The 11,869-nt window shown below is 47.6% G+C and overlaps 1 protein-coding gene across 3 annotated transcripts in view; it reads left to right on the top strand.

Moving 5' to 3' along the window:
• ZNF423 (zinc finger protein 423) overlaps window positions 1–11,869 on the top strand; it is a 362,848-nt gene that overhangs the window by 170,795 nt on the left and 180,184 nt on the right. The window lies entirely within an intron of this gene.

The following is an 11,869-nucleotide window of genomic DNA, read 5'->3' as shown; positions in this document are numbered from 1 at the left end:
CTTGGTGATTCTCATGGCCAGCCAGCCACTTCTTTCTGTTTTTGTTGTTACCAGGCTACCAAGACAGTAAACCTAAGTTCTGCAATTACCCAGCATTTCAGAAGCAAATTGAAAGGATGACAGTGTTATTATTGGCTACTGGGTTAACGGCTGTCTTGGCAGGAGTACCAATCCTGTGTGGCATTCCTGGTGTGGGGGAGAGAATGGGGCGATGGGGTAGAGAGGAATGGCGAGTACATCTTGCCCCGAGTGACAGACTCAGGATGGCCCTGTGGCCCTCCTCCCCGGCAGGGCCCGCTTGGAGAATGCTCGGCCCCGATTAACTGAAAGCAAGATCAGAGAGGCTGAGAGACCAGCTTTAGGTCACACAGTGAGTGGATGTTAGAGGTGAATTTAGGTCCCTTTGGGAGCGAACAACTTGGCCATGTCTGAAGGTAGGACATCATGTTGGCATCTTGGAAGATGGAAATCTGGAATGCAGCCAAATGAGCCTGTGCCAGTTTCAGGGCTTTTGTGCCTCCCTGCTGCTTCCCTTTCCTGAAATGTGCTTCTTTTAGGGGCCCCTTGCTCACTCAGGTCTCTCCCTAGGTGTCACCTGATCACCTATCCAGGATAATGCCCCACTTCTTCTTTTCCCTGTTCATGTGTCTTCCTAGCATCCTGATGTGCTGGGATTTTGCTTAATGGTGACCCTCTTCTCATTATAGGGCAAGTTCTCTGAGGCCAAGGGTCTTGCTTTGTTCAAAATCATAGCCCCAGAGCCTAAAACAAGCTGGCACACTTGATACTTGCTAATATTGGTTGGAAGAGTAAATGAATACACATGGATATCATTTTTCCGAATGGCTGCCAGGTGACAGATGGTTGGTCCTCTTCTTGGAGGATGTGTGGAATTGGGGACCCTATTATTCTTGTTATTCTTGCTCTAAGAAGTGATTAGCAGGTCCTTCTTAAAAGATCACAAGAACATCCTTTCCTCTTGCAAGCTAAGGCAGCTAGGAGGGAATGAGTTCCCCATCAGTGGAAGGAGTGAAACTTTGCTGCACAGGGAATTGAAGGACTGGGTTGTGGTTGGGCTGACTTCACTCAAGGGCCCATTTAAGTTTAAGTTCAAGTTCTGTGAGGGGCTCAGTTGCCAGGGGTTGGCTTTCTCACTGGACTACTCATGATGCCATTAGAATTAGGTCTGGGTCTGGGGATGGAGTAAGGAGTTTGCAAACTGAGGATGTCCCCCCCAAACCGAATGCTCTGCCACCGAGTCAGTAGCAGTTGCAGAGTAGGACTATTCCTTAGGGGTTCAGAGACTGTAAATCCTTATGTGAGCAGACAGCCCCCTCTTTCTCCTGGGGAGCAGCTGGCAGGTTGGAATTGCTGACTTTGCAGTTAGCAGCCTTGTGGTAAGGCGCCATCAGGCGCCTTGAAGATGTTCCCAAACTCACCGCCATCGAGTCAGTTCCGACTCCTAGTGGCCCTGTGGAATAGGGGAGAATTGCTCCTTTGGGTTTCTGAGATGGTAAATCTTTATAGGAACGGAAGGTTTCCTCTTTCTCCCATGGAGCAGCTGGTGAGTTCGAACCACTGACCTTGTGGTTGGATGCTCAGGGAAGGGTAAATCATGTGGGTTGTGGACTTCTAAAGGCAGCAAGGCCTGTCTTGAACCAGAAGTCTCCCCGCCAGCCTCAGTTCTTAGCACCACTGGTTTGGAAAGGACATGTGATAGTTTTGTTGACTGTTTCCCATGTGCCAGGCATTGGGCCAAAGTGCCTAACCTGGATTATCTGATTTATCCTCCTTGTAAACTAGGAGGCAGATAGTATTCTTCGCCCATTTTTCCCCCCTTGTTAGTGAGCTTAGAGAGGTTCAGTAACTTACCTGGGTCACATAGTGGGTTTGCAGTGAAACCATGATGTGAATCCGTTTTCTGACCCCAGAGTTTACCTGGTCACTCCTGTTGTCAGTGTGCAGGGGCTTTGCTGCGGTCATCTGCAGCTCCAGCACTTGGAGCAGAGTGAACGAATGAATGGGTGAACTTTCCCAAGGCCAATGGGAAGTGCTGCCTTTTTATTGTTTGGCCACCGAGAACCAATTGCCCTTAATCAACTCTGACCTCTGATGACCTCGTGTGCGGCAGAGTAGAATGGCTGATTTTTTGGTAAGTGGATAGCCAGGGCTTTCTTCCAAGGCACCTCTGGGTGGACTGAAACCTTTGGCCTTCTGGTCGGCAGCTTTATGGTAGTGCTGGCACTATGCAGGCACTCTGGCCTGTTGGACAGAGAGCGGGTAGCCCAGGGCAATGGTGTCCAGGAAGTAGTGGCATTCGTGAGATTTCCCTCTAGTTACAAGAGCGCCGCTTGTCTGTGTGTTTCCAGAAGGGGGAGCACTTGTTCATGGGCCTTAGCTAGGGAGGTTTCTGGTGAGCTCCCTGGTGGGAAAACACATGTGCACACACCCTATGCACAACCTTTCTCCCTCCCATGTGTGGAGAGAGGCATTCTCTCATGGTGTTTTGCCAACAAAGATGTAGATCCCCCCGCCCACCTCAGAGCACGTTGCTGTGCCTGTGCCTTTAAAAGCCTGGAGTCTCTGCTCATAACCTTATTAAATCTACCCATTTGTTTTGCTCTGATCTGAATACAGAGAAGGCTCCCTTCTCCTGCTCGCCCCTCCCAGGGCTTCCTTTGTTTTAATGCGATTTCTCCAGGGATCAGGCCAGGCGGGGTAGCTAAACTGCCCCATCTCCCTCCACCCCTGCAGGGCCCCCTCCCCGTAATTTTTCGCCCTCCCTTGCTCCATGAGATTCTTTCAAACAAAAGAATGACACATGCAAACCACACTGCAGACTGGACTAATTGCATTCTGTCCTAATGTGTGGGGGCTCCTGGGACCTCAGTGACACTGGACAGACTCTGCAGGGTGGGCCCCTCTGGGCCCCAGGGGTCAGGAGATTGGGCAAGCTCATTAACTTCTCTGCCTCCAGCCAAGCCTGCATCTTGCCAGCCTCGGAACCTCCACCTAACAGGGACCTCTCTAGAATCTCCTTGTTCCTTGATTCTGTTTTACTCATTCATTCACTTCTTCAGGTATTTTTTCATATCATAGTGATTGAGTGCCTTCCTTACACCAAATTTGGAGGCTTCATTGTTCCATCCATCGATCCATTCATCATCCATCCACCCATATATCCATTCATCTATTTATTCATGACACAGTTACCAAGTATCTCTACTAGAATATGACTTGAAATGTACCCTTCTCTTCATTTCTTCATTAATTCATTCAGGCATCAAGCAGATATTAATTGATCACACATATTATGTGCCAGGCACTTGTTGTGGTTCTAAGTCATCTAAAACATGTGAGTCTTATCAGCATGTGTCCAGGCGGTTTTAAGCCATGAATGCCTGTGAGGAAACTCTAGTAACGATCTTGGAAGAGGAGAAAGCACAGGTGAGTTCTGCTGAGATGTACCCCCAGGGAGGGGTAAGGAACACGTGGCTCATCTAAGTCCTGCACCAAAATTTGCAATCCTCTTTGAGTGACTGATTTGGCAGATGTTAAGGGTCTGCTCTGTGCCAGGGTTGAGAGAAACCTGCTCACCAGTCCTGTGGTGGACAGGAGAGTCAGTCTCTGGGAAGCTGTTTGCCCTGGCTGGACTGAGAGCAACATCTTCCTTTCCTGGGTTCTCCTGACAAGAGGATGCCAGTGCCTTCATGGGCCTCATGAAGACCCCACTGGCTCAGAGCAGACCATTTCCCACCAGTAGCAACCCCCTCAGTTTATACTGAGGCACTTAGTAGAGATAGCAGGCTCCTCCAAGCATAAGGGCTTGTGTTAGGATGTGTTCATGTAACATTTTGTGCAATTGATGAATCAGGTAGCCAGGTATTCCTCCTGGCTCGGCTGCATTTTGCTCTGGGACTAGTCAATTGTCTGTACCCCTCCCACCCCCACCCACCTCACCTCAAGGGCCTCAGTGTCCCTATACGGCCATGGGTGGCTAGACTGGGAAGTCCCCGAGGTCTCTTTTAGCAATCAGAGCCTCAGTTTTCTCATCTGTAAAATGTGTCTAATGAAAGGGTTCTGTTAAATTTGTGAGCATGGTTAGAACACGAGAGACAGTAACTGGTGCACAGTAAGAAATCCCGGAACTGTAGTGATGACAATGAGATCTATTCAGATCTATTGTGAGTACAAGCACAGGATCTATAGAAAGATGGGCCCGGAGCCAGTGGGCGGAGAGGATGGCCATTACAGTTAAGAAGGCAGAGGTGGTAAGGCAGGGATGAGGGCTGGTCAGCCATGCTGGAAAGGGCTGTCAGCTGCTGTCCTCCACAATTGGAAACCCAATCAGGAGGATGCCTCTGCTTCGGATGCTTGGCCTGCCAGCCCCTAAAACACAAGGGCTCCTCACTGTAGCCCTGGGCCAGTGCCCCCTGCCCCACCCAAAGCTTCAATTGCTCTTGGAGCCTTCCCCAGGCTGAGAAGTTGCTTTAATCTCTCTTCAACACACTTGACCGGGCCACCTTCAATGTTGGAGCATCGACGGCTGAGCAACCAAGGCCAGGGTGACAATTTTCTGGAGGCTGCAACATGAAAATCCAGGGAAAATGGATTTTTTTCTCCACAGAGTTGTAGATTTGGAGGAGCATAAAGAATTATTGGAGGGAGGGGGGGGGGCGTGGGGAAGGGGAGGAAAAATGAGGAACTGATACCAAGGGCTCAAGTAGAAAGCAAATGTTTTGAGAATGATGAAGGCACCAAATGTGCTTGACACACCATGGATGGATGGATGGGTTGTGATAAGAGTTGTACGAGCCCCCAATAAAATGATGGAAAAAAAAAAGAAAGCAAAAGTCCTCACAATTGAACCAATAGACACCATCATGACAAATGGAGAAGAGCTGGAAGTAGCCAAATAGTTCATTTTGCTTGACTCTACAACAAGTGTTCACGGGAGCAGCCCTCATAACATCCAAGGGCACATTGCATTGGACAGGTGTGGTGCACGGGAAAGTATTGAAGAGCAAGGATGTCTCTCTCAGGACAAAGGATCACCTGACCCACGCTGTGGTAAGTTGGACAATGAATAACGAGGACCATAGGAGAAGTGAATAATGGTGCTAATGAAGAACGTCGAGAACACCACGGACCACCAGAACAACAAACAGACGTGTCCTGGAAGAAAGACACCCCAAATTAGAATTTGGCCAGTAGAGTGGACCATTATGGATATTACACTGACTTTTTTTCTCACCTTCAAGAACTTCATGAAAGACTGTTGTAATTGCACTGTTATAATAGAGAAGTGAGAAATTTGGATTTTATATGGAGGCTAGGGCTCCTGAGTGTAGGGCATCCTGCAAGGCATTGAGAGAGAGAGAGAGAGAGAGAGAGAGAGAGAGAGAGAGAGAGAGAGAGTGTGTGTGTGTGTGTGTGTGTGTGTGTCTTATTCCACAGTGGCAGTGTTTTGTTGACTGCTTGCTAGCATACTTTGATGTAAAGTTCTGTAGATGACTGAAGGTGCTTGGCACAGAGGACCTAGGGTTTTACTCTCCCCTAAACCCGTCACTCCTGATCCTCAGGGCTTGCCCACACCGACTACCTTTTCAAATGAGCCGCACTAGTTGTCATGGGCCTGCTTCCAACTCATGGTGAATCCACGTGTTTCCGAATAAAATTGTGCTGCACTGGGTTTTCAATGACATTGCAGAAGTAGATCACCAGGCCTTTCTTCTGAGGTACCCTGGGTGCCACTGACTGTTTTAACTGATGGCACTACCTAGTGACTCATTTCAAGGATAGGGGGCCCCTGAAATGGGTACATTTTCTATTAATTGCTAATGAAATTGTGTACCGCTAGTCTATGGTTCAGTAAGCACAATCGTACGGTTGAGATATATAAATATTAAAGTCATTGAGGGCATGAGATAGAAGAGAGGGTCAAATAATGGAGTTAGACACATTACATGGTAGCATTGCTCACTTCAGCCCCACTTGGTGGTCCTCGTGGAGAGAGGGGGAAGGAAAGGAGGACGGGGGAGGAGAGGGATCTCTATTGCTAACCCAGGCCTATATACTTTGGGGGCGTGCCAGCCCACTAATTACAGGTAAGGACACACGTCACAGGAAGGGGTTGCACTATAGGTTATACAACAATGAGGGGGTGGTCTAGGGACATACAGGTTATAGGAAGAGGAGGGATTGGGGGTATACATGTGACAAGATGGGCGGATCCTAGATTTAGGATGGCAGCTTAACTTCGACCTGTTCTCTGGATCTCCATAGGAACCATTATCAGTAGGGTGTAATCCCCACCTACAGGAACCAAATAGATGACTGCAGGCCTGTCCATTGTCTTTAACAGTAGGCGGGGTGGGGGCTGGCAGTCTGGCAACTGCTCGCCCTCAGGGAGCAGGCCTGCAAGCATCTGACCTCCCCCCACAAAATTGCCTTACTAAATAAACTCTCAGATCATAAAAAAAAAAAGAAGAAGCAATTGGGGCCTTCAGACTGGCTGTCACCAACACATCAGTGGGACCCTGAGAGTGTTGTTTTCCCAGGCCCATGCTCACTGTGGGCTTCCCCACCCCATCACCTCCTCTAGCATGGTGCTGGGAATAGAGCAGATCTAAGTATGCCCCCACCTTGAGAGTGCTCAGCCTGGAGCAGAAAGAGGAGTGTGCTTGGGAAGACACTCTTTAGTAACACGCTGGGCCCAATTTTATGGGGTTCATGGTGAACACTGAAAAATAGTTAACCTTTTATCTTACTGACCATTACAAAGCCATGCATGCCACCAGAGCATCCTATTGAGTTCATCATTATAGTTAGGTGTGATTATGGTTGGGTTGGTAGCATGTTAGTCTTAAGACAATTTAGAGTAACAAGATTATAATATAGTGCTAGTGGTGTGGTTTGGGATCTCAGCTGATGAGTAACAGGACTTACCGGAGGCACTGATAGGTCTCAGTGACTCCACTGTGACGAAGCCTGGCGAGGGCAGAGTGGGCTATGATGCCTGACAGGCGTGCCTTCAAATCTGGCGCTACCCAACCACGAGGTGTCGAAGGGATCAGGTGTAAGGCATCATCAGAACAAAAAATCTTACCATAGTGAATGATGGGGGGAGTGCAGAGTGGAGATCCAAAGCCCATTAGTAGGCCACTGGAGATCCCCTTGCAGAGGAGTCTCGGGGAGGAGATGAGCCAGTCAGGGTGCGATGTAGCAATGATGAAAAATACAACTTTCCTCTAGTTCCTAAATGTTTCCTCCCCGCTCCCATTACCATGACTCGAATTCGATCTTGCAAGACTGGCTAGACCAGAGGAGGTACACTGGTACAGATAGGAACTGAAAATACAGGGAATCCAGGACGGATGAGCCCTATAGGACCAGCGGTGAGAGTGGCAAAACAGGGAGGGTAAAGGGAGAATGGGTAGGAAAGAGGGAACCAATTACATGGAAATGTGTGTGACCTCCTCCCTGGGGGACAGACAACCGAAAAGTGGGTGAAGGGAGACATCGGACAGGGCAAGATATGACAAAATACCCATTTACAAACTATCAAGGGCTCATGCGGGAGGGGGGAGCGGGGAGGGAGGGGAAAAATGAGGACCTAATGCCGGGGGTTTAAGTGGAGAGAAAATATTTTGAGAAACGATGTATAAATGCGCTTTACACAATTGATGTGTGTATGGATTGCGATAACAGTGTATGAGCCCCTAATAAAATGTTAAAAAAGAAAAAAAAAAAATCTGGCGCTACCTGTAGCAGTACCATGGAACACAAAGGTCAGATGGAGTCTCCAGACTTAGAGCCTGAGGCAAGGACTTGAGTATGAGTTATTTATGACTTGTCTGTCATTTGCCACTGTGGTGGCATGCATGTTGCTGTGATGCTAGAAGCTAGGGCACTGGTATTTTAAATACCAGCAGAGTCTCACCCATGGTGGCCAGGTTTCGGTAGCGTTTCCAGACAAAGACTGACCAGGAAGAAAGGCCTGCCTGATGATCTACCTCTGACAGTTAACCAACAACATAGGAGATGGCATTTTGTTGGGAGACGCTCAAGAAATATACTTGATTTTACCAGCTATCATGAAGAGGGCACAAAACCAAGAAGTGATTTATTCTTTTGTATGTGGGGTCACCATAATCCAGAGCAACTAATAACAATATTTACTGGGAGGTGACCCCAGGCAGGAGGGAAGATGGAACAGAGAGTGGGACAGGACCAACACCATTATAAAAGCATCAGGTCATCTTTAGTCTTCTCTATTCACTGTCCAGATTTTTGCATGCCTATGAGGCTATTGAAAATATGGCTTGGGTCTGGTGGACCTTAGCTCTCCAAGTGATATATTTGTTCTTTCAAGGTCTGCGCAGCATTTTTGTCCAGTGAAGTACCTCATTTGAGTTCTTGCCTGCCGCTTCCACGTGCGCGTTGATTATAGAGCCGAGTAGAGTGAAATCCTTGCCAACATCTGTCTTTTCTTTACCATGATGTTGTCTGTTGGTCCAGTTGAAAGGGTTTTTGGTTTATTTACTTTGAGTTGTAATCCATACTGAAGAATGTAGATTCTGATATTTATCAGTAAGTGCTTGACTTTCAACAAGCAAGGGTGTGTCATCTGCATATTGGAGGTTGTTAACCAGCCTCCCTCCACTCTGGATGCTGCGCACTTCTTCACAGGGGTCTGCTTCTCAGATCATTTGCTCAGCACACAGATTGAATAAGTATCTTGAAGAAATACAATGGCATACCCTTTCCTTATATTAAACCATGGAGAATTCCCGTGTTCTATTTGAACAACTGCCACTTGGTCTATGTACAGGTAGGTTCTGCATGAGCAAATGAAGTGCTTTGGAATTTCCTTTCTTTACAATGTCACTCCACGTGTGCTGTGGTCCAGAGAGTCGAATGCCTTTGCATAGTTAGTAAAACATCTTTTGATAGTCTTCATGTTCAGCCAAGATCATCTGATGCCAGCAGTGATCTCCCTCATTATACATCTTTAGAATCAAGCTTGACGTTTTGTAGCTCTTTGTGTTCTACTGCAACCGTTTTTAAATTATCTTCAGCAAAATGTTACCTACATGTGACATTAATGATATTGTTCGATGCTTTGTGCATTCTGTTGGAACGGTCCTGAATATGGCTGTCTTCTGGTTGGTTGGCCAGGTAGTTGTCTTCTAAATTCCTTGGCATGGATGAGTGAGTGTTTCCTGTGCTGCATCGGTTGTTGTTGTTGATTCCATACACTTCAATCGGCATTCTGTCTATTCTTAGAGTCTTGTTTTTCCTAAGGTTTTGACACCTTCCTTCAATACCATCTGTTCTTGGTCATATGCTATCTCTTGACCTGGCCAGCCCATGATGACTTATTTATTGTATAAAAGTTATATACATATACTCATACGTAAGTTATGTACATGCCTATGCATAGTTATATACCTATGTATATCTATATGTAAGTTATGTATATTCATACACTTACGTTAAATACATATGTATACACACACAGTTGGGGTCAAGTCACCTCAGACTGATGATGACCCCGCCCACCTTTGAGCAGAACTGTGCTCTGTAGGGTTTTCAAAGACTGATATTTCTGAAGTCGATCTCTAAGCCTTTCTGTCAAGGTATCTCTGGGTGGACTTGAACATCCAACTCTTTTGTTAGCAACCCAGCATGTTAACTGTTTGTACCACCTAGGACTCTACAGCATACAACATAGGCATATGCAATGTGCATAATGTGCATTATAAACTATAATGGACATATTAATCACTATCCAGTGTCTTCTCTGACTCAGAATCTGAGTTAGAACAACCATGTAGTTATCGCTAATATTGAGTTTTGTGAAAATTACACTATGAGTTTGGTCACCTGGTCATTAGTGTTCCCATCTTTCACCCTCATTGAACACTCCCGGTGACCATCACGAGCTAGTCATTGATGGACAGCCACATTTTTGTGAGGAGAGCTCAGAGGGCCGAGGGCTTTCCCCCAATTCGCTTAGCTGTTCCTACTGCTCACTCAAGGGCTCCAGCCTTGCAGTCCATGGCTGGTGCAGCCTACCTGTGGGCTGTGCTGAGTCTGCTCACAGCCATCGGGCCTGGAGGGCAGGCTGCGGACTCGGTGTTGATGAGTTATACTCTTCCTGAGGTCCCTCCTCGGGAGCACTGAACTTCAGAGACCTCCTGAACCCTGACTGAGCCCTACCCAGATGCCCTGCCTGTGACCTCACTCTGGTACCTGCTGCGAGCTCAGAGGAATGGATGGGGCTCTCTGGGGACTAGGGAAAGACCTGAGAGGTAGAGGGCTGCTGAGTGGGGCCTGGCAAGACAGTGGCTCTCAGGTGCTCCCTGCCACAGTCCCCAGGCCAGTAACTGAACTCTTCCTCCTGTCTACTCCCTGGAGGAGCTGCGTGGTGACAGTCGAATCCTGCTCCCAGCGGCTGTCACAGGGTGGGGCACGTCCCACACCTGGGTCAGGGGAGACGATGCCAGCACCACAGATTCAGCATGTGTTTCCCCACAGAGCCTGGGAAGCCCTAGGTGTAAGCACTGTTGCTGGAGGATCTGATCAAGTTAGTGGGATATGGTGTGACTTTTCCCCCACTCCCTGGGCGCAATGGTGATAGGAGGGAGTGGGGGGCAGTCCACTGCAGGGCTCACTGGAGGAGACTTGCCCTGAATCAGGTGAACAGAAATCCCTTCAGGCTTATTGCTGCATGTGCCCATTTAACACTCGGAGCATCGTTTATCTGTGCTCTGTAAGGGAAAAATCCTTGTGGGTCTGGACGAGAAAAAGAACTTGAAAATGCAGCTTCGTGGAGCACAGTCGAGGAGTGAGTGGCTGTGAACTGAGGGCTCCGTCCTATGTTATTGTGCCTTCTCATGTCCACTCTCCTAGAGAGAATCTCTGCTGGACAAACGGCTAAGCTTGTTTGTTGACCCCAGTAGGTGACGCTGCCAGAGAAAGATTCGGTGATCCACTTCCACAAAGATTGCTGTTGTCGTTGGGGGTTGTCAAGTCCATTGTAACTCATAGGGGCCCTGTCTGTGTACAACGTAGTGTGGTGGTCCTACACCACCGTCACAATTGTTATATTTGAACCCATGGCTGCACCTGCCGTGTCAATCTATCTGGTTGGGGGTCTTCTTCTTTTTCACTGTCCTTCTACTTTACCCAGCAGGATGTCCTTTCTAGGGGCTGGTCTCTCCTGAGCGCATGTGCAAAGTACATAACTTGAAGTCTTGCCAGCCTCGCTTCTAAGAACCATTCCACATACACCGCTTCTAAGACAGATCTGTTTGTTATTTTAGCAGCGCATGGGACTTTCGATCTCCTTCTCCAGCACCATAATTCAAATGCATCAGTTCTTCTTCATTCCTTGTTATACCGTAGCCAATTTTGACATGCTTATGAAATGATGGAGAAAACCATGGCTTGGGTCAGGCCAACCTTAGTCCTCCAAGTGACATCCTTGCTCTTTAACATTTTAAAGAGCTCTTGTGCAGCAGATTTACCCAATGCAACAATGATTTGATTTGATTTCTTGACTGCTGCTTCTATGAGAATTGATTGTGGATCCAAGTAAAATGAAATCCATGACAACCTCAATCTTCTTTCTGTTTATCACCATTGGTCCAGCTGTGCGCACTTGGGTTTTCTTTACATTGAGTTGTCATCGGTAGTGAAGGCTGCGATCTTGGAGCTTCATCCGCAAGCATTTCAAATCCTCCTCACTTTTAGCCAGCAAGCTTGTGCCATCTGCATCTTGAAGGTTGGGAATAAGCCGTCCTCCAATCCCGATGCATATTTCTTCCTTGTGTAGTTCAGCTTCTTGTCACGTTGGCACAGT

This window comes from Echinops telfairi, unplaced genomic scaffold (genome assembly GCF_000313985.2).
Source record: "Echinops telfairi isolate 266 unplaced genomic scaffold, ASM31398v2 ScPeMD7_2291;HRSCAF=2852, whole genome shotgun sequence".
NCBI classification, from domain to species: domain Eukaryota; kingdom Metazoa; phylum Chordata; class Mammalia; order Afrosoricida; family Tenrecidae; genus Echinops; species Echinops telfairi.
The sequence above is the reverse complement of the archived record's forward strand: the minus strand, read 5'-3'. Positions and strand labels throughout refer to the sequence as shown.